The following is a 22,852-nucleotide window of genomic DNA, read 5'->3' as shown; positions in this document are numbered from 1 at the left end:
ACAAATCATCCAGACAAGAGGAGTGAAGTAGCAACAAACAGGAAGTGAGGCCACTGGATATATTTGTTGGAGAGTTGCTGAGTTTAGTGATTGTCCACTAGGTACAAAGTGAGTGTGATGAGTATATACTAATATATACGTTAGAGAGAGAGGAAGAGAGAGAGCGAGAGTGGAGTGTGAGATGCATGATCTGTTGCCTCCTAAAAGCATCCCAACTGGGGGATTGAACTCACAATTCAGGTCTGTGCCCTGGCCAGGAATCGAACCTGCAACCTACCAGTGCACAGGATGACTCTCCAACCAACTGAGCCACCAGCTGGGGCAACATTTTGATTCTTACAATAAATCACTGGTTTAGCACTTGACATTTTTTTGAACCAGAAAAGATTGCTATATGTACAGTATATGAAATTTATACCAAAAGAAAAACTTTTATATTTTTCTCATAAGGGTGTATTTGAAAAAACATATAGGTAGAAAACAATTCAAATGTAAATGGTAAGTATGCATCATAATTATTAGAAGATATTCAGGGCAGAACTTCCTGATCACCATAGGGTTGTTATATTACTTCAGCAATACATAATCCAATGGAGCTACTTTCATATACTCTTCTAAGAACTGAGGCATTTCCATTGCTTCCATAACTTTGGAGAATTTTATGTTCAAACACTGTGCCTATTCCTGTTTTTAAAAATTATTTCTGGATTCTTCTGTATATATGTTGTTCTGGGTTATTTTACTAACATAGGAAGTAAGGCTACTGGATACATTTTGCTGGAGAGTTGCTGAGTTTAGTGATTGTCCACTGGGTAGGGGGATGAATGCCAAGTCTGCAATCTGAATTTAAGGAGCATTGAAAAATACCTGCAGCCACAGAAATTCTTTCCATTAATCTCTCTCAAAACCATCTGCAGATGTGTGCATATTAATTGGCTTTGGGCATTCTGTTACCTAGGAGGAGTAACACATTAAATGGCTAAAATTAGAAAGGAGGCAACAAATAAAAAAAGGTGAAAATACAAAGCTTGGTGAGTCAGTGTAGGTGGGGGGTGCTACAGCAGGAGACCACAACTGCTAGGCGGGAGGGGGCCTCCATCTCTGCGAGATGGGAGGGGCAAAAGGCGTTTGAGGCGTGTTCCTGAAAAACCATGCCATCTCACACTCCTGTCCGCATCCTAGGGTGGAGGGTGAGGGTGGGGTTATTCACCATCCCCCCTGCCACACATTTTCATCTCCTGGTTTGAATACACCAGTGATCAGGGTGAGGGGGAGATGGAGGAAGCCAGCAGGAAAATTGGAAGGCAGTGAGCTTTCATCTGTTTTTGTTGAAGCTTAGAGAGGAAAAAATATCTCCTCAGCCTTTAAAAAAATACTATAATGATGAAAATGCTAATAACCAAAATAATAACAGCTATTAGTCACAGAGGGCTTGCTTTGCGTGAGGCACTGTGTTTTATGTATATCATCTCATTTAATATCCCCTGTGCTTCCTCCATGCTCCCCAAACAGTAAAATTCTCTTCTAGCATTGCCAGGTCACCCCCCTCATAGCAGCACCACAAAGGCATTCTACTTTATTTGCAATTCCAGATTTACAAAGTCTCCTTCACCTTTGACCTTGTTAGAAAAATATCAGGATGGTTCCTGTCCCTGTCCACCAGCTAGCTATCAAGCTGCATAGACTCTTTCCCACAAAAGAGGCTAAAAGGGAAAATGATATCCCCACAAAGAGAAATAACCCGGAATCCTCCACATAGTCCACGTATGTCACAAAACCCCAGGGCAAAAAATAAAGCTTTATTTATAATCACAAAGGTGCCTTGATGAACAAGATGCCCCTATTCTCACCACCCAAGGCCAGGCTCCGACAAAGGAGCCTGTGCTTGTTGGTCAGGCAGCCCTGCACGCTTACCATCATAGCAGAAAGAGTCCCAGTAGGTCTCTACTGATAGAACTATAGAGTTGAGACCTACAGCTACCTCAGCCCCACCTCCCTGTTTCAGCTCCCACCCACTTCGTGGATTCAGAGCCCTCACTCACCTCCTGAACATACAGGGCCAGGGCAGGAGGATGGCTTTCTTGCCCCAAGGCCCTGCCAATCCTAACACCCTGAAATCCCAGGGAACAGGATTCACTGTTGTGAGGATAATGTGGTAACAAGGCAGATCTGTCGTGGATGCCTTCCAAGAAGCCTGGTGCCTGAAGGAAGGCCTGAGAAAAACAGGCAGGGATGTAGGAGCCCCAGGTACTGTTAGCGGTTCATTACAGCGACTTTGCTGCTTTTCAGGAGAACCTGATCTCCCTTACCTGGTGCACAGAGACTCAGACTCGCTGCCCTTTAAACAAAGAGATGCTGCAATTCTATTCCTATCGACAAGCTACTCATAGAAAGAAGCAGGCACTACCACTCAGGGCACTTTTACTTCTGAACAACTTTCCCTTTCTTCTTTCCTTCCTCTGTCTTTTCTTCTAAACATTGCCTTTGTTGGGGGCCTTTAGACATGCAGTGTTCTCTCCTCTGGGCGTGCCCTCAGGTCTGATCTAATTGGCCTGCTGTTCTAGTGTCACCGGGCATTATTGGGAAGACGAATGGGACTGGGGCCAGAGTTCAGCAAGAAGGCATCTGCTCACTTGCATTGCATAGAAGTGCTCAGAGATGACCTATATGGAAAGCTTGGGAAAGATGTGCATAGAGTAGGCTGTCTACTGTCCCTCCAAAGCCGGGTGGCCAAAAGGTAGCCCTTTCCTGGAAGGACCCAAACGGAATAAACAGGAGGCAGGCATCCCTGCCTTCTGCAGAGAGCAAGTGGGGGGTGTGAGGGAAAAGGGTGATTGAACAGGAAGGAGGTTGAAAATGGAAGCTCTTGATTGGGTCCTAACCGGCCTGTTTTGCTCATAGAACAATCTCACCAAAGAAGAGTTTCCACTCCACTCACAAAGCCTCTCCCCCAGTGTCTCCACTGGTCTCAGGTTACTGGCAGGCTCAGGTTCTCTACTGGTCTCCCTTCGCGTTGACAGTTCTTCCACTTCACCAAGTAGCAGAATCTTCACCTATGAAGAAATGCTTCTTTGGCTTCGGGGTGAGGGGGGCAAGGAGGAACAATGGATCTATTGTTCTTTTGGCCTTCTTGAACCCAGGGCACATGCCTCCCCGCTCTAACCCTGTCACCAAAGGAGGCTGAGTATGGAGCCCTCCGAGACTCACCTTCCTTCCACTCCTGCTTTGTGCTCTGGAAGGGGGTCTGTGTGTGACCCTCCCCGCCCTTGTCCCATCAAACCTGTTTGGGGACCCGAGTGGACGGTTGTCTTCTGCGCTTCACCGAGTGGAAGTTGGGAGGGAGAGAAGGAAGCACAGATCAGATAACTCATTTGAGTTCAGGTGAGACCTGCTGCCCGCGGTTCCCGCTGGACCTCTGGGGAGACGCACCTCGGTTCCCCGCAGCGCAGGAGGCAGGCGGGAGAGACCGCGGAGCCAGCACTAAGGATACAGGGAGAAGCGAGCTGAGCTCAGCGTTGCCAGGACTCCAGGCGAAAGCGGTCCCCTAGGGATGGATCGGGAACCCGCCCGGGCTCCCCGCACCCCCGCGGGCGCCGGGAGTCCCGCGCAGAGCGCACCTTTGCTGCCGGGTTCCCCAGTTGCCTTCCGGGAACCCCGCGGAGCCCCCGCGGCTCGGGTGGGCGCCGTCATTCTCGCCTCTCCCCGCCTCCCTCTCCGCCTTAGCTCCGAAGCAAGCGCTCGGCGGCCCTCTCTGAGCATGCGCCGCCCGGCGCTCTCACCGCCCCCTCCACGCCAGCCTTTTGCTCCTTCCTTTCATTAAACAAACACGCGATCTCCAAACCCGGACCCCGCGCTCGCGGCGGCGCTGGGAGGGGGCGGAGGGGGCGGAGGCGGAGCGCGCGCCGGGCGCCGGGGGGGATCGGTGATCCCGCGCACCCCCGCCCCGCGCGCGCGCGCACACACTCACACACACACACGCGTGCACACACACACACGCATGCACACACACACACACACACTCGCACAAACACACACTCGTGCACGCTCGCCGGCTGGCTCTCCCACGCCGGGGAATGCAGCAGAGCCCGGGGAGCGCGTCTCCGGCCGCCGCCTGCATGCACCTCGCGCGCGGGCGCCGGGCGGCCCCGTAGGGCGAGCGGGAGGGAGGACACGCCGCCGGCAGAGGTGAGTAAGGCGCTCGCCGCCGCCGGCAGGTCCCAGGCGCCGTGCAAAGGGGCCAGGTACCCCAAGGGGCCAGGTACCGGCCGGACCCGCCGGCGCAGGTGCCTCCGATCCGGCGGGTGGGTTTCCAGGTGCAGAGAGGAGAGCGGCGCCGGGGCTGTGCGAGGCAACGTGGGGGGATCCCGGGGAGGCTGGTGATCCCCAGAGGTGTCAGGCTGACCCGGCAGAAAGCTGCACCGTCTCAGCTCGTAAACTTTCCTCCCCTGTCCTTTGGGGAAGGTGGAGACAAAGGGGGCGTGGAGGCTCCCTCCGTCCCGTTCCACCCTCCTGGCTGCGTTCCGGGCTGCGGTGTGCGGGCGGGGGCGCCCTGCAGGTAGCGGATGCCAAGTGTCTCCCGCCTGAGCGGGGGGCTGGGATGCTCCCCCAGATCTGTGAGCCTGGGCGTTGATTTCCCCCCTCAGGCGTGGGCACCTGTCATCCTTGCCTTCTCTCTCCCAACCCCCGCACTCCAGGCGTGTGGGGGGCTGGGGTGGGGGTGTCACCTGGAGAATCGGAGGGGCAGCCAGCCTTCGGCTTTTTCTCATTCAGAGCCGGTGCCAGAGGCGCCGCCGGGGTGAGGCTCGGGTCAGCGCGGGATGAATGATGAGTTACTGAAAGGCTGGCCATAATCACCTCTGGAGACGCTGGGCGCCGGGACCGCATCCCCCGGGAAGGTGCTGTCTTCCCGCACACCGGGCGGCGGGCGCTGGGCTGGGCTGCTGTGGCCGCAGCAGCGGCGGCTGCAGGGGAAGCTGGGCTTTATTTTTTGCCCTGGGGTTTTGTGACACACATGGACTATGTGGAGGATTCTGGGTTATTTTTCTTTGTGGGGATATCATTTTCCCTTTTAGTCTCTTTCGTGGGAAAGACTCTTTGCAGCCTGATGTCTAGCTGGCGGACAGGCACCATCCTGACGTTTTTGGGCCCCAGGGAAGAGATTCCCAGAAAAGGATTCCCTAAAATGCCAGGTCCCTTGGGGCGGGGTCTCAGGATGCTCCTGGGAATTGCTTCATATCCAATGGCTCTTGGAAACCGCAGAGACTGGGTCAGCGTGTGAGGGGTCCGGGACTGGGACAAAGGCAAGCAGAAGAGGGCCAGTCTATGGTCCTTTAGGAGAGGAGTGACTGGAGGCCCATTGAGGCGGGAAAAGGTGGAGCGTGAGGCAAAGCATTTATTCAGCAGCCTTCACGGAATGCATGTATCCCTTCCACTTCGGCTGTGGTTAGCGGCTTTTGTTCATCAGTGGGACTCTAATTTGGAGGTTTCTGGAATGTCACATCTGGAGGGTAAAAGACTTGGTTATTCCTGGGCTAACCTTTGGCACAATTACAAATCCGTCCTTCAAGTCTAGAAAGTGCCATGGGGGGGGGAGGGGGGGGGCGTGTCTGCCTTAATGCTCTGTATAGACCTGGACGGTGGGATGGGCAGACAGGGATGTTTTGGGTCCAGTACCTCAGGAGCTTTAGGTTTGTCAAAGTGTGGGAACCCGGAAGCCAAGCCGATGCTGACGGAGGGAAACACCAGAAGCTCACATCCAGGACTCGTGGCTGTGGGCTGTCGGAGGGATTTCTTTTCCATTGAGATGACAGGTGGAGGTCATCTCTCTGCTGCCCCGGAGACCATTTTTAATTTTTAACATTTTGTAACTTCTTTTAAGTGGGAGAGAACGTGATATGCATGGTGTTAATTGAGGAAGTTCACATAGGAAAGGGACCTTGATTCAGAAGTTAACATAGTGAAAAGTGAAGTTTTTAAGAAAGAAAAAAAGGAAATTGGAAAAGTGATGCATATTATTAAAATCAGCTTTGCTTTTATGATACTTAAAAAGCACTAAGTGAGATAACCTGAAAGTTTGTTTTTTATTTTTAAAACAACTAGTGAAGTAAAGACCTTTCCAGAGATATTTCCAAGTTGAAATTGGCATAGAAGGGGTTTAAATATAATTGTCAGGATATGTCCTTTTTATTTCATGGTGAACATTGTCATTTTCTTTACCAAATGTGGCAAAAAAATAATAAAATTATTTTTATTGCTTTTTACTAGAGCTGCATTTTCTCCCTTTATGATCTATTTTCTTTTTCCGATATCTGCAAGTTCAATTCATTTGATTATATTAAATTGTACTTACAAATATTCATTGACCACCTATGCCATACTAGCATTGGAGTTCATATCAAATGTATAGCATAGTCCTGGCCCTCAAAGGTTTATGGTCTAGTTGTAAATACAAGATTAACACACATGAAATAATTAAAAGATAGGATAGCTCTGTACTTGACTGTAAGTCCTTAATATACATGCTATTCACTCCATCCTTACTCCTGGGATTTCCCACATTTAGACAACATACCTCAGCACTCATTATGTGCTGGATGCTGGAGAGAAGAAAAACACAAAAGGAAGTAAAAAAAAAAAAAATAACTACAGCTTTCAAGGAAGAGGAAGCATAATATAGTACTTAGCTAACTGTGATGCAATCTGATTAATTGGTGTAACTGTAGGGCAGATCAAATGCCAATAGCACAGACATGTAAGTGATTTTTTTTTTCTTCCTCTTGGGAATTGGAGCAGGTGATCTCTGAGATATTTTTTTTAAAAACATGAGTAGTCTTTTACCAGATAGGGAAGGATAGAAAGGACATTGCAGGCAGAGGAAATTTGTGAGATTGCCCAATGAATTAGGGTAACTGTAAGCCATGTGGGTAGAGCACATGGCACTGGAGTGTGGATACAGAGATGAACAGCAACTGGGTGACACTAATTAACAACTAATGTCATGGAGTTAGTGTTTGGATACAGATAAGCCCAGGTTGTTCTTGTAAACACAACGGGAGGAGACATCATCTACAGGAGGGAAAGAAGGTCAAAAAGGTGTCTTAGGGAGGTTGAGGTGAGCTGCGTCTTAAAGGAGTAGAAAAGGGCTTTCTGGGCAGGAAAAGCTATAGGAGAGTTGGAAGTAGTTCTGAGTGCTGCAGTGAGAGATGTGTATGTTTAGCTACATGGCATAGCAAATCATCAGGCCAGAGAGACAGAGATCAAGTATGCATGAAAATATCCCAATCAAAAGAGCTTCAGTTTTATTCAAAAGACTAGGAGAGAGTTAGTTGGGAAAGTTTGGGATGATAAGGTTTGCATTATAGAAAGCTGTGACTACTGTGTGGAGGATGGATTGGAGGTGGTGAGACTGGAGGCAAGGAGCTTATTGTGGAAATATAGGTGTGAAATGATGAGGATGGAGGCAGTGGGGGTGGAGCAAAAGAACCATGACTGGAGACAAGTGAGAAAAGAATCCTGCTAATCTAAGAAGGGCCTCCTTCTGTGTGCTCCCATCCTACCCTGTACTGCCTCCACATTCACTTGTGTAGCTCACTTTCCTGTATTTTGCAGGATGGTGTTCACAGCTGCACCTCCAACATTCATCACAGGCTTACTACAGAGTAGAGGTTCAATAAGTACTTGTTGAGTGAATGTTTAAATCAGTGAATGAGGAAATCCAGTCATGAAGTGATGTTTCCTGCATAAAAATACTAGGTGTACAGGTTAATAATGCGGATTTTTTCAATAGATAGAGTTACACATATGTTGATATATATGTTATTTTGTTGTATTGACAGCAAGCTTCAAAACTTCATATGTCAAATTTTCTGAAGGTGTTAAACACTTAAAATGTCAAATTTCATGCAAAAAAGAGCGTTTTCTTTATTATTTTGAAGAAAAGTGCTGCTGAAAGTTATCATATACTTCAGAAAGTTTATGGTGAATATGTTCCATCTCAAGATCCTTGTGAATGCTGGTTTAAACACTTTAAAAGTGGTGATTTCTATGTGAGAGACAAAGAACGTCCAGGTCAACCAAAAAAGTTTGAAGACCAACAATTACAAGCGTTATTGGATGAAGATGCGTGTCAAACTCAAAAACAACTTGCAGAAAGATTAAACGTTGCTGAGCAAACAATTTCTGATTGTCTACAAGCAATGGGAAAGATTTTAAAGGAAGGAAAATAGGTGCCACATCAACTGAACAAAAGACAAATGGAAAACCAAAAAGTCATCAGTAAAATGTTGCTTCAATGGCATGAAAGAAAGTCTTTTCTGCATCGAATTGTGACTGGTGATGAAAAGTGGATTTATTTTGAGAATCCCAAATGTACAAAATCCACATTATTAACTGGTTAACAATTAAGTATTAACCGGTTAATGCAGATTAAGCATTAACCGATTGATAATTCAGATTTTATGTGTTTTGGATTTTTCAAAGACTTTCTTTCGTGCCATTGAAGCAACAATTTACTGATGACTTTTCGGTTTTCCATTTGTCTTACGTTCAGTTGATGTGGCACCCATTTTCCTTCCTTTAAAATCCTTCCCATTGCTTGTAAACAATCTGAAATTGTTTGCTGAGCAACATTAATCTCTCCACAGTTGTTTTTGATTTTGACATGCATCTTCATCCAATAATGCTTGTAATTGTTGGTCTTCAACTTTTTCCAACTTTTTCGGTTGACCTGGACGTTCTTTGTCTTTCACATAGAAATCATCACTTTTAAAGTGTTTAAACCAGCATTCACAAGTATCTTGAGATGGAGCATGTTCACAAACTATACAATAACTTTCAGCAGCACTTTTCTTCAAAATAAAGTAATGAATTAAAACTCCCCTCAAATGCTCTTTTTTTTTTGCATGGAAATTGACATTTTTAAGCGTAAAACTATCTATGATGTTAACACCTTTAGAAAATTTGACATATGAAGTTTTGAAGCTTACTGTCAATACAACAAAATAGCATACATATCAAATTGCATATATATCAACACATGTGTAACTTCATCTATTGAAAAAAATCCGCATTGTTAACCGGTACACCTAGTAGTAGACTTCCATTTGTCCAAGGTGATCAACCTTTGGGTAGTCAGTGACAAATGATCCAAGGAGACTACCTCTATAAGGAACTGTCCTGTGAAGTGCTGATAAGAAAGCAGCATTGTGATATCACATTTTTATATTTAAAAATTATATTGTCAGTCCATCTTGGAAGCAATAGCACAATTTAGTGCAATTCTTCATTCATAGTAGGCTGTTAGTAAATGTAAGTCTCTTTCTCTTTCCTGCTGATTTGTTAGGATTTTTCTGATTCCATGTGCTTTGCTCTAACTTTTAAGATAATCTTGGGCCAGGGGCGCTGTAAGCCCCATGGTCTCATATAAAGAGCCCACAGCATCTTGGTATTCTGGGATGTGGGCCTGAGCACCCACATTCTAGTAATAATCATGCAGCCCTAGGGATTGAATCCCTTACTGAACCAACCCCACATATACTGAGTCACAATCTTAAAGTCCTTAAAATCCCAATAAGAGATGTTAGAATGGACAAAAACATGAGACTTTGTTTTCAGGTTGACTACAGGGGGTGAAAGAAGAGCTGTCAAAGGTAGCAAGCACTTTGGTTTGTTGTTTTTTTTAAAATATATTTTATTGATTTTCTTACAGAGAGGAAGGGAGAGAGAGAGCTAGAAACATCGATGAGAGAAATATCGACCAGCTGCCTCTTGCACTCCCCCTACTGGGGATGTGCCCACAACCAATGTACATGCCCTTGACCGGATTCGAACCTGGGACCTTTCAGTCCGCAGACCGATGCTCTACCACTGAGCCAAACTGGTTTTGGCAATAGCAAGCACTTTGGGTAGGACCTTTGGTAGCTGGATGAATGGTGGACGAGAAATGGGGGCTGGAGGTAAACTCAGAGTAGTGAAAGGCTTAGTGCTCTTCTGTGGAAATTGATTTTGGGTGACACTGGAACATCTGGAAGGCACATCACATAGATCCCGGTGTGTAGTGAATTCACGGTAAATGCCAACTCATTAAGAGAGAGGACCGAGACAGCAGGAAACCATGAAGCCAAAGACTAAGTCTTAGCATTTAGCAAAATTTAGGAACTAGGAGAGAAACAATTACCATAGAATGCATAGACAAGATGGGAAAGAATTGGTGTGAACACGAAAGCCTAAGAGAATCATGAGACGTGGTGGTCAGACCTCACTGAACCCATCTGACCTGTGGGTCAGGCCTTGTGTGAGGACCCACATGTGGAACCGTGTTTAATCCCCAAGCACCTGAGGTTCCCTTCTCCACTTGACAGCTGAGGTGCCTGAGACAGAGATTCCATTAGCTGGTCCACAGTTACCAAGCCAGTGAGTGGCAGAATGAGGTCTCAACGCCCATTTTAATAATCCTACAAACTGCCTCCTCTCATCAGAGGTATAAATTACCAGGATGATTTTAAGTGCAGAGATGTTGAAAGGACAGAAAGTAGAGAACTGAGCAAAGACAATGAGAAGTTCACTAGTGACTATTAAGAAAGCAATTTTATTCCAACAGCATGCTCAGAAGCTATATTTCAGGGAGTTCGGTGGGGGATTGGAGCTGAGGAAATCCAGGTGAGGCGTTCCTATTAGTCATTTATGATGTCTGCCGAGGGAAAGAGTTATGGGGCCAAAGGGAGAAGGTTCAGTGAGCCTCCACTGCAGTGAGTATTGGGGTAAAAAAGCTGGTGTTTAAGGAGAAGTGAGAGCATGAGAGAAGAGAGAGGGGAAGAGGGATACCTCTTTCCAAGAATATGGAAAGGTGGATTTGAAGACAGATATGGGGCATACTCTTCTCCCCCAAAACTAAACTACTGAGCTGCTTACTGATGCCCAGAGAATGCAGATCCTTGAGTGCTCTGGAAACTTAAGCAGCCTCTGAGTGCTGTGCTTTAAGGGTGTCCCTGTGACACGCAGGATGATAAACTCTGTCTGTGTAGCACAGTGACCAAGAACACAGACTCTGGAGTTCGACAGGCTGTGTTTAAATCTTGGTTATGCCACTTATCACCTGTGTGACTTTGAGCACACGATTTTCTTCTCTGTGCTTCAGATTACTCCTGCTCTTAAGATGGAGATAACCATTTTAGCCCATCACCTACAGTTGTGAGGATTAGATGAGTTCATATATGTGAAGCTTGGCAGAGAGTAAGTGCTCGACAAATAGTAGGTATTATGTATGACAACAGTGAGTTTAAATACACCAAGCTTTGACTTGATGCTCAAGGCTCTAGAGATTGTGTGTTTCCTCATTGGTTTAAAAATATTTTATCAATAGTTGGTTATGAATATCTGGCAGTAATCCTCTCTTCCTGAGTGCAGGAATTAAACCAACAGACATGAATATGGCAGGAGCAGACCAGGTCTACCATCATACATCTAGGTGGAGGAGACACATGTTACTTGTGTCTACCCAAAACAACAACAAAACGCTTGCTTGCTTATAGGCTGGTCCTCACATTATTCAGGCTCATGGGCATCACACAACAGCTACTCAGCCAATTGTTTTCAGGGAAGTGACCACGTGTATTAATTACAGCGCTTCTTTGCTACCAAGGGATGTAAACTCTATATAGTTCATCTATGAAGTTTACCGCATTTGTGGGGAATTAAAAGCCTCCCTTGTTCATAGACATATTTGTGGTGAATTAGAAAATAGAAGCCTGGTGGTATGGAAGCCCTGTTATCTAGCCAGTTGGCAAGAGGGCAGAGACTTGAACCGAGGACTGACCAGTGCTCTTTGCATTACATTCTGCCAAATACGTTTTTTATTGTTCTGCAATCAGAATGATTTTTTTTTGTTTGTTTGTTTCATTGATCCCATTTGTGTTTCGGCCATGCAAAACTCATAGTTTTCCAACTGAGGTTTCTGTTTTTCCCCTGCAGGTTTTTGGCCATCTCCCTCTCTCTCTCTCTCTCTCTCTCTCTCTCTCTCTCTCTCTCTTGTTCCATCCTTTCCTTCCTAAGCCTAATGCACTAGTCCTTTTGGTCAAAGTCATTTTCTCTGGAAAAGTGTCCTGACCTTTTAGCATTAGGGTTGTCTTCCTTTTGTGTGTGTGTTTCTCTAGTCCTCCACTTTCTATTTTTAGTACCTAACAAAGTGCTTTTCACATAATAATTGCTCAGCAAACATTTTGGATTGAATGACTGACTGAGCAAATGACTCTTATTCTTTTGAGTCATTCCTAATGTCCCTATAATGCAACTTCATGTTATAGAAAATCATCATTTTCAAGTTCAGTGGAAGTTTTAGAATCAGTCTTCCAAGTGAAACCAGATGAGCAGACTGAGAACCAGAGAGGCTGGGTGATTTGCTTGGGGCCATGTAGCTAAATAGTGTGAGAACTACGGCCTGAACCCCAGTTCCTGATTTCGTGGAGTGCGGGGCCACCCAGGGCCAGGATCAGGATGAGCTTTGGGAAGTTCAGGGTTGATTCCTGTCTTTATTTAAATGTTGATGTTTTGTTCCCCGTGGATAATTTTGCATTAATTTTGCTTTTTTAAAATATTGCATTAAACATACTGTTTATCTTGATTACTGAGTTTTTGACATCCCTTTAAATTTTGGGCCTGGATGCAAGTGCCTTACTCTCCTCACACTGGTCCCAGCTCTGCTCTTTCCAACACTGCTGTAAGCATACAGTTACACTGTGTATGGCATGGGCCCTAATTGAAAATAACAAAGGATACACCATTCGACATGGTGGTGTGAGCTGTTAATAAGCAGTTTCTTGGCCTGGCTGACCTGCTAATTAGTACACATATTCACAGTATAAAAGGCCAAGAGGAAAAAAAATAAAAGTTGAATAAAAGCTCTATCTAACTTTTACCTGTCTATCTATTTATACTCAGGGCTAATGAACATTGTAGATTGTCTTCATTATTAAGTGTATATATATATTTAGTTTTTTAAGATCCAAGATGGAAAAAGAAGGTAATTATTCTACCCATCAACTTGGCTAGTCTCGACTTACGGCACTAATGGCCTATTTTGAAGATTTGAGGTCAGAAGTTAAAAACAAGCAAACAAACAAACAAATAAAAACTTGGTCTTCTGCCCCCAAAATAGAAAAGCTAGGAAAAAAAGCATTGATGGAAAGGAGAAAGAGATATAAATGGAGGACATTTTGAGGAGGAATCTATCATCTAAGTAGAATCCAAGTACAACTGTCAAGTATAGAAGGGGCTTCACATATATTATTTCTATATTATTTCATATTATTTCCTTAATTTCTATAGCATGCTGGAATGAGCAAACCAAACCTCGGAAAGGTGTGTTAGCTTACCCATGCTCTCAGAGCTAGAGCTTGAGTCAAACCCAGGTCTGGGTGTAAAACCTTTACTCATCCCACTTACTCCTTCTGAGTCTCAGATCACCCCGTTACCTTCCGCTGTCACTGCATCCTTAGGTGCAGGGCTCCGGGGGCTTGTCTGGGTTCGATGGATGGGAAGTAGCAGTCAGCTCCTCTCCAGCCATTATTTTCTCTCCCTGCACTACATTTATCTTCTCCCACTCATCAATAACAGCAGAAAGCAGAAACTCATACACGCAGGAAACAAATACCCCTCTTTGTGCGAATGTCATAAGTTTTTATGAGACAGGAACGCATGGATCTTACGTTGCTTCCATTGTGCTCGAAGGGGCTTTTTCTTCAGGCATGATGGCATCGAGTGTGCTAGCAATGCTCCCAGGCGCAGACCGAAGAAAAGGTGATCGTAATTACTGGAGCATGTCTGTCACGATGAGGGGTAATGTGTTTACACGGTTGATGGTCAAGGGCTCCTAGGGTGCTCTTTCTATTGATGTTTCTGATGAATAGCATGGAGCAGTGATCTCCCCCTCCCCCCTGCCAGTCTCCCAACACTTAAAATTCAATGATATCCATAATAAAGTGAAATCAGATATAATTAACAGGAGATAAAATCTGGTTGAGAGTAACGCTGCTCAGTTCACAGCTCTACAAGCTGAGAATGCTTTCTCATTATTCCCATTTCCAGGCCTGGCTAGCTGTCGCTTCCAGGTAAACCCCCACATCAAATGCTCTAATAATCAGCCTGCAGCCTTCTCTCCTGAGGGTCAGAGGAACTGGGGGAAAAAAGGAAAAAAAGAAAAGAAAAGACCTTTTCATTCACACTTGTATTAACTGGAAAAACATTGTCTCTCTGTGTGTGTTTTTTTTTCTCAATGTAAAAGCAAAACAGCATCTCTAGGTTTGAGGAAATCTTTGTTTTTTGTTTTTTTTTTAATCATGGGCTGACAGAACATGTGGCATAAACAATTCCTGGCCTAGCTAGTTTGGAACAATTAGAGTAATTGTGCAATATAAAAACTAATTAAGCCCGTTATATATGCACTACAATGTTGTACAAATGCAGATGTAACGAAGCACATGGTGTAGAAGTCATATTGCTGCTGTAACTTCTTTCCCAGAAAACGACTCTCAGTTGTTTTGTGTACATTCCTTCAACGTTTTTGATGCAGTCACAGTTATATATCTTATTATTTTTTTTTAAGGTGGGAATATACTTTACATATTATTTTACTATGTACTTTTAGTTACACTTTTAAATGAAAGCGATTTCTTTAGATTAGCAAGCATTTGGTAAATATTAGGATGAATGCTACTTTCCATCCTAAAATAGAGCTCAGCTGACATACCCTAGGGTCTTTGGCCATCTGTCGTCGTGTATATTTTGTAGATACCATCAATGAACAATTTTCCGAGCTCCTCCTAGGAGCCACCTACCATACCATGTGCTTTTCAGGAGGTCACATTCTAACAAGAGATAAAGAAATGAGAGGATTTAATTTGAATCCAATAAATAGCAACAGCTGTAAATTCTCCTTGATTCACAGAATTGCTGGAAGGGATAATCTATTCCAAGTGTCTTATTTTTCCAGATGAGAATTGAGGTCCATCGGGGTTAAGTGATTTGTCCAGGGTCCCACAGCTGGTGATTGGAGAGGCTGAGGTGATGGGCTGGTTTTCAGCCTGTTATTAAGTCAGTGCTGATTCCATTATACCTGCCTGCAAAACAATCCTCACATATGGAACAGGGAACTGGGGAATTCATTTTCCAACACTAGTTTAAGCAATGAATCCCTAGCAGATTGAAACTTATAACTTTTTTTTTTTTTGAGAGCGAGAGAGAAACATTGATTTGTTGCTCCCCTTATTTATTCATTCATTGGTTACCTCTTATATGTGCCCTGATGAAAGATCGAACCTGCAACCTGGACATATCAGGAAGATACTCTAACCAACTGAGCTTCCCAGCCATGGCAAAACTCATGCTTTATGTAAACATTTTCACCTACAAATAGCTCCAGAGTCTGCCTCCCTATCCTCATACTCCTCTGTGCCCATCGCATCTCTGCCCAAGCTCCATCTTCCCCTCCTCCTGGCTTTATAGTCTCCAGATTTAGTAACACTTAGAAGTTAGGAGACAACCTGACCATAATGCTGAGAAGAGATGGTGCTCACATTGCCTATAAACCTACTTACAGAGATTATTTTTCAGGTTTGCTTCTTGCCATCTTGAACCTGAAGGAATGATTTCCACAATACATGTGTTTTACCTGCCAACTTTAATTAAGGCATGAACCCTTCCTTACATTAACTGATGATGGAAGCATAAGTAGCAGTCAGCCCTGATTCAGTAAAGCCCTGATTCTTAAATACTCTGTCTTTTCCTGCTGTGGAGATAGGATCCTGTGGAGTCAGCTTGGACTGTGGAGTCAGACGGAGCTGGGTTCCAGTCCCAGCTCTGCCATTCACTGGCACTGCAATGTCAGGCCAATGCCTTAGTCTTTCTAAGTCTGAGATCTAAGCATAGATGGAGATAATCAAAGTATTCCTCCACACAACTGAGATTTTGTAAAGAATAAATAACTTATTTGCCTTAACACAGAGTTGAGAATATAAGGACTAAGGAAATTGCAGCAATTATTAATCATTACTTATGATATACACATGACATATAGCTGATACAGCTCTCAGAACCACTTGGATTTCAAGCTTTAAAATGCTGGATTATAAAAAAGTAGAGATTCATGTTAATAAAAATAAATAAAATTAAATACTGGGTTATTCCCCTTTCTTCCATATCATTTTAATCTCCTTTAAAAAAAAAAAAAATTAAGGCTTCAACCTGAAACTATAACTATGTCTCATTATCCTGGAAACCTTCCAAAATTTGTGGGTCTTTGTCAGAATATCACCGTCAGTTACTACTGACCCAGGCATGAACCGTGGAATTCAGAAGCATAGCAAGAAGTGGGTAATGGAGGGATTTGATTATACATTGAAGCTTTGCTTTAAAGAATAAATCTCAGCCCTCTTTCTCTGCATAATTGTACTTTCATGGCAATGCTTTGGAACAGATGAAAATGTATGCCCTTCTAAAACATTAAGCCAACGTTATTAATTCCATTTGGTTAACTGCATGCTTTAAGTCTCATTTTCCTTGGTTGTACTGGTAGGTCCTCTAGATTCCACTCATTTGCATAGAATCTTCTTCCTCTTATTCTTCCAGCAACATGTAGAGACCACACAAAGGATACTTTCTGTCAAGGAATTTTTCTGGCCTACCACATCCTTTAGTAGCAAAGAGAAATATCTACACACCAAGAGTTTTACTCATTTTTTTCCTCCCAGGTGTGAGATCCCCACTTCCCTCCTAACTCCCACCCTACAAGTAAAAATAATGGTAAGTAACTTTTGAGGTAGATTCTGCTTTCAGGTAAACCTGCTTCAGAGCATCTAAAACTATAGGAAGGAACTTAAGCTCTCTTCTTTTCCCTCAAAAGTAATTCTGAATTATTTCTTAATTTGGGTCGAATGACTATAACTTAAGGGATTATACTTTTGAACAGAAGGATGTTTTACCAAATTATAATTACCTGGGGAAATTATCATTACTTGGGCAATATTTCATAAAGGAAGGTGATTTGAATATTCTTAAGTTGTGAATGAAAACGAATGATTGTTTTATTATTATAGAAGCTGAAACACAGACTTGATTGTAACAATTGTTCTATATGGGCTTTACTCAGGGTGGGTTCTCCTCTGACAATTTTTCAAAAAATATATATATTTTGTTGACTTTTTACAGAGAGGAAGGGAGAGAGATAGAGAGCTAGAAACGTTGATGAGAGAGAAACATCGACCAGCTGCCTCTTGCACTCCCCCCCCCCCCCCACTGGGGATGTGCCCACAACCAATGTACATGCCCTTGACCAGAATCGAACCTGGGACCTTTCAGTCCACAGACCGATGCTCTACCACTGAGCTAAACCGGCTTCGGCTCCTCTGACAGTTTTTCAGTCTTCTGCCCCTTCCTCCAGTGTTCCTTTCCCTGGCAATTGTTTTTGTCTGCCTTCTTGCTGGTTGTAGACAGCCACTGCTGGCTAAACCTTAGTGCATGACTCCCAACCCGCCTCCTAGTAACTTTGCAGCCCTTACCCACCCCCAGCACTTGAAAGAGAACATAAAGATCATTTGGAAGTAGGAGGATGTAGTGGAAAGGATGAGATTTCAATGAAAAGGTGTGAGTTTGAGCCTTGACTACATCACTTACGGCGTGACCTGAGAGTTTTCTTAACAACTCTCTAGATTTCAGTGCTTCATTTGTAAAATGTGGACCAGAGTAATTCATAATCATTCTAAAATTCTGTAAAAAAAATTCTCATTTATTAATACATTATTATTAATTTATCATCATTGTTCTATAGGAAATGTAATTCATAAAGCATCATTCTGAAATTCTGCAAAAGTGCTCATTTATTAATACATTATTCCTAGCTCAGCAACATCATTTTTTCTATAGAAAATGAAAGGAGATGAAGTAACTATTCCAGGAATGCAAGGCTCAAATTTTTACTGTTCATTTCACAATTGACATTCAAAGCATGTACGATGAATCAGATGGAAATGCCGGTGCTGGTTGCAGATATAAATCACCCTGGGATCAGATGCGTTTCTCTTTGATGTGACTGGGAAGTGTTCTCTGGTAAACAGAGTGCATGCTCAGCACTCATACAGGAATCGCTTTACCTAATTTGCCCAAAATTACTTACCTAAAGCTATTGAGTTTTACGGTTACTGTGCTCCCGTTTTAATATGAAGTGTGTCTGAGATTACCCAGAGGAGTTGAGAAGGTCCTCAGCCTTGATTTTAAAACTGTAGGTGGGTGGAAAGTGGGGCTGCTTGCAAAGGAAAATGAAGAGGTGAGAAGGAGGAGGGGTCTGAACTGACCCAGAAATAACCATTTAATAAGAACCTAAAATGGAAGGATAAGGCCTGCCATATAGGGCTGGGTGGTTTGAAAGCATCAAATTCAATAAAGAAATAGAGGTCCCATGCCCTTTAACTTCGTAGAGTTAGAGGAACCAAAACCATTTGGATGAAAATCACCAGAAAAATTCAAGTGGATGAAAGGCAAAACCTGGAGAGAATGATTGGGGTCTTAATGGCAGGCAACAGTTGAAACTGGACACATTCCTTTTCTTTGATTATTAGACATTTTTGAGTATGTAGCAAATATTTATTGAATGGGTAAATAAATGGAAAAGTAAGTGAGCTGAAGGAGTCATGAATGAATGGAATTAACCCTGAGCTTCTGAGAGCTGAAAGCCAAATGCCTAATGGAGCAACTTAATTAGGCAAAGGGTAGGGGACAGTGAGGCAAAAATGTGCTAGGTTAGAGATTTCGAATGATTGCTGTTAACAAATGCATTTTAGCTAGACGGTGTCAGTTGAGCGGCTTGTCCCAAAGCTGTGTAGGCAGTAAGCTGTTATGCCACCTAATGCTTAAGGAGATAGCCTGGCTGGTGTGGCTCAGTGAGTAAGCGCCAACCTATGAACGAGGAGGTCACAGTTTGATTTCTGGTGAGGGCACATGCCCAGGTTGTGGGCTCCATCTTCAGTGGGAGCATGCAGGAGGCAGTGGATCAATGATTCTCTCTCATCAATGTTTCTATCTCTCTTTTCCTGAAATCAATAAAAATATATTTATAAAAAAATAGTTCGTGATATCCTTGTCCTGCCCCAGAGATATACATAGTATAGAATGAGATGAATGTGTGGATAATTTTCAGTTCTTCTTTGTTGGCTTTAACATGGGCAAGATATTTAACCATTCTGATCTTCAAGTTCCTCATTGAAAAGTGGGTCAATAACACCTACCTCATATGATTATTGTAAGGAATGTCTAAGCTGTCTCTAAATCTCCTTCTTAATAAATGTCTGTTGCCTTCCTTTTATTCACTCTTATATTGTCAACACCATTAAATACAGACATGTTGAAAATGAACAAAGAATTGTAACTTCTTCCAACATTCAGAAATGCATATTAACTAACCAACACTGGCTTACTCCTATAATATCCAACATATGCGTTCTTAAGCATGTTTGTGTTTAAAAATGCACTAAATGAGGACCTGCTAAAGACAAATTTCACATTATCAGTAGTTCTACATGGACTTCACCCAACATAGCTTCTCCTTTGATGTTTTTCCATTCTTCTACCCTTTTTTTTGAGCTACCTTTCTTTTGCATATCTTTTTATATAACCTCTTGACCATTTTAGACAGCCTTTGCTGCTGATCCCTAATGCATCCCTCCCTCTCCCTCGAAGTCCATATCTCCTCCCTGATCAATAGGAGAATTACAGAATTCCATGTGTTTTCTTTTCCATCATCTGCCCCCCATTTGCCATCTCTCTTATGCTAATCAGAGCCAATGAAACCCCCATTTTCTCTCTTAACTTTTCTGAACACTTACTTCGTTCAGTTTATTTTGCCATTACTGTTCTTACAAAGCTTATAATTTATTGTAATGCAGTTATCTTGGTTATGTGTCCCTTTTAGCATGTAGTCTTTAACTTGGAGCTTATTGAAACCCAATCTTGTGTAGTCATACTGTCCTGTCTAGATAACTCACCTTTCCTTTCCAAAAAGAATCATTTATTGTTTTTGAGTCATATGTTCACTCTCGAGTCTTCCCCCCCACATATATACTCCTAGCCCTTTTAACATTTTTGGAGTTTTTAATTAAGGGATATTGCTCCTTTCTTCTCTGCAGTTCTTAAAATATTTGTCTTTGGCTATCATGAACCCTCACATTCCTATTTTAAGGATGTTTCCTTCACTCCACAAAGTTTTTTTTTTTTTTTATCAGAATAAGTTACAGAGTCATCCATCCAATGACTTCATCTGCTCCTTGAGAAATGATATCACAAACAGAATTTAAGTGTGTATTTGAGCACCAGGTAAATTCAGTTCTCATTTAGCCAGTGTATCTTCCATCCCTGCTCTGTCTCACTCTGCTGTCCATTCTGTGGTTTATATCAGGAGCACACCATTTTTTTTCTTCATTAGCCCAAGCAGTGTCCATTATACTCTTACAAAGTTACCATTTTAATATATCTCTCCTTTTAGGTTGTAGCCAGCACTCCCAAGTCTGAACCATGTGATTTCTTAATCATTTGATGATCTGTATTTGTGCTTTAAAAAAAATGTGTTTGAATGATTATTGGCAAGGATGTGGACAAAAGGAAATCCTCATGCACTGTTGGTGTAAATGCAGATTGATTCAGTCACTATGAAAAACAGTTCGGAGGTTTCTCAAAAAATAAAAAAAATGGAACTGTTATTTACAATATTTACGGTGCTATTTATAATAGCCAAGATATGGAAGCAACCCAAATACCCATCAGTACACAATAAAGAAGTGGTGATACATATATATAATCGAATAGTACTTGGCCATAAGAATGAATGAAATAAGTCAATCAGAGAAAGAAAAATACCATATGGTTTCACTTATATGTGGAATCTAAAGAACAAAATAAACGAGCAAATAAAATAGATACAGTCTCATAGATACAGAGAACAGACAGAATTGCCAGAGGGCGAGGGGGTTGGGTGGCTGAGTGAAGAAGGTGAAGGGATTAGGAAGTCCAGATCAGTAGTTACAAAATAGTCATGAGGATATAAAGTATAGCATAGGGAATATAGTCAATAATATTGTAATAAATATGTATGGTGCCAGGTGGGTACTGGAAATATTGCGGGGGAGAGAAAGGAACACTTTGTAAAGTATATGATTATCTAACCACTATGCTGTACATCCAATACAAGATAATGTTGATTGTAAAAAATAAATAAAATTAACTTAATTTTCTTTAAAAACATGTTTATAATGGTCATGCTATAGATTTTAAAAAATTCTGTCACTGAATACATCTGTGACTAGTTTTCCTTGAACGCCCTCCTATCTTTAAGCAACGCTTCCATTTTTTTTCTTCTTGCCCCTCTTGATTAGTCATGTGTTTCTTTTTCTAAGACTGCTGGTTTTGGCTAATGCTACTAAGATATTTAGGAACTGAATCTTGTGAAAATTGTGGCGGGAGGTCTTTTAGCTTAGATAAGTCTTGTGATTTTCCTCAAATAGTACTGTATCGGTAGGTGGGCACCCAGCCTATTTCATAAGAGACTCAATTAGTATTTGTATATTGACTGAATGACTGAATCTCCTACTCCTTCATTCCATTTGCCATACTCAGGAACCATTTGGCCTAATTTCATTCTTTCTTTCTCTGTGTCTTGAGAACTGTGTCAGGAGAAATGTGCCAAAGAAACAAGTCCATAAATAGATCATTGCTCAGAGGGAGAAATGCCAAATGGCCTTGTTCTGGATCCAAGAAAACATCAGGGCTCCTGAAAAGCAAAATGAAAAATGACAACTGAGCTTACCATTTTATTGGGAAGACAAAAAACATAGCCATAAGACAGAGCATGATCCTGACCTAGTGAGTGTTTGTGGTAAGATACCCCAGGCCTGCCCTGGGCTAATTAAAGACCACAGGGGTCCGAGAGCCCTTTGTGCAAACTTCTTAGCGAGTCGTATATTCCTATCAAGTATCACAGAAGAACACAACACTTTGGGATGTGAGATTGTTCTGGTACAATGGTCATAACACAATAGTGAACAAACCAGATATCTCTTTTTAGAAAAAGGTTTCTTTTTTTAAGGTAAACTGTGAAGATTGATGTGATGTTGTTTCACTTTAGGGAGATTCTTAGAAATATTGATTTTGTAATAGGAACTGTGCATATCTCCTAATGCTTTTGCATTGAATGCTCATCCTTCAATAGCCACAAATCCTCAGAGGCCAGCAGAGATTTTGATTCAGAGTCATTGCCTCAAGAGTGGCCATTCATTAGAACATGGATGATGAAGCCTTAAAAGATAGGAGTACACATGGCATACAATGGGTTAATAACTGTGCTATCAAAGAGCACTACAAAATAATAAGAAATAGACAATAAAGCGAGCAAAGGAGCAAATAAGAAACTCATAAAAGGTAAAATGCAAATAGGCAATCATCATACAAAGGGAAGTCCAATTTTACTAGTAGGTAGAAAAACGCAAAAAAGAAAATCAAGATAGCATCTTATAGACATTAGATGGGTTAAAAATCGTTTTAATGTTTTTATTCAAGGTCACAAATGTGTATGGACACTTTGTACTGCTATTGATTGTATGAGTTATTACAACAGTTTCAGAACTTAATTGGAAAATATTTTCAAAACTGAAAATGTATGTCCCCTTTCATTCCATAATCTGAATTTGGGGAAGATATCCTAAGGAAGTGAGGGCCTGAATTTATATGCATGTACCCACATGCACAATAATACAGCATTTAGTGGATAAATTATGGGGGTAAAAACTGAATGCTTATCAATAGGGCATTGAATAACTTATAG

At 42.4% G+C, this 22,852-nt stretch overlaps 1 protein-coding gene across 2 annotated transcripts in view; it reads left to right on the top strand.

Moving 5' to 3' along the window:
* The first annotated feature begins 3,894 nt into the window (after positions 1-3,894).
* PLPPR1 (phospholipid phosphatase related 1) overlaps positions 3,895-22,852 on the top strand; it is a 175,285-nt gene continuing 156,327 nt past the window's right edge. For both annotated transcript variants that reach the window (XM_084898436.1, XM_084898438.1), the window contains exon 1: positions 3,895-4,185. The gene's annotated coding sequence lies outside the window, so the exon portion shown is untranslated. The remainder of the gene's footprint in view (positions 4,186-22,852) is intronic.

This window comes from Pipistrellus hanaki (genome assembly GCF_964339955.1).
Source record: "Pipistrellus hanaki genome assembly, chromosome: 11".
NCBI classification, from domain to species: Eukaryota; Metazoa; Chordata; class Mammalia; order Chiroptera; family Vespertilionidae; genus Pipistrellus; species Pipistrellus hanaki.
The sequence above is the reverse complement of the archived record's forward strand: the minus strand, read 5'-3'. Positions and strand labels throughout refer to the sequence as shown.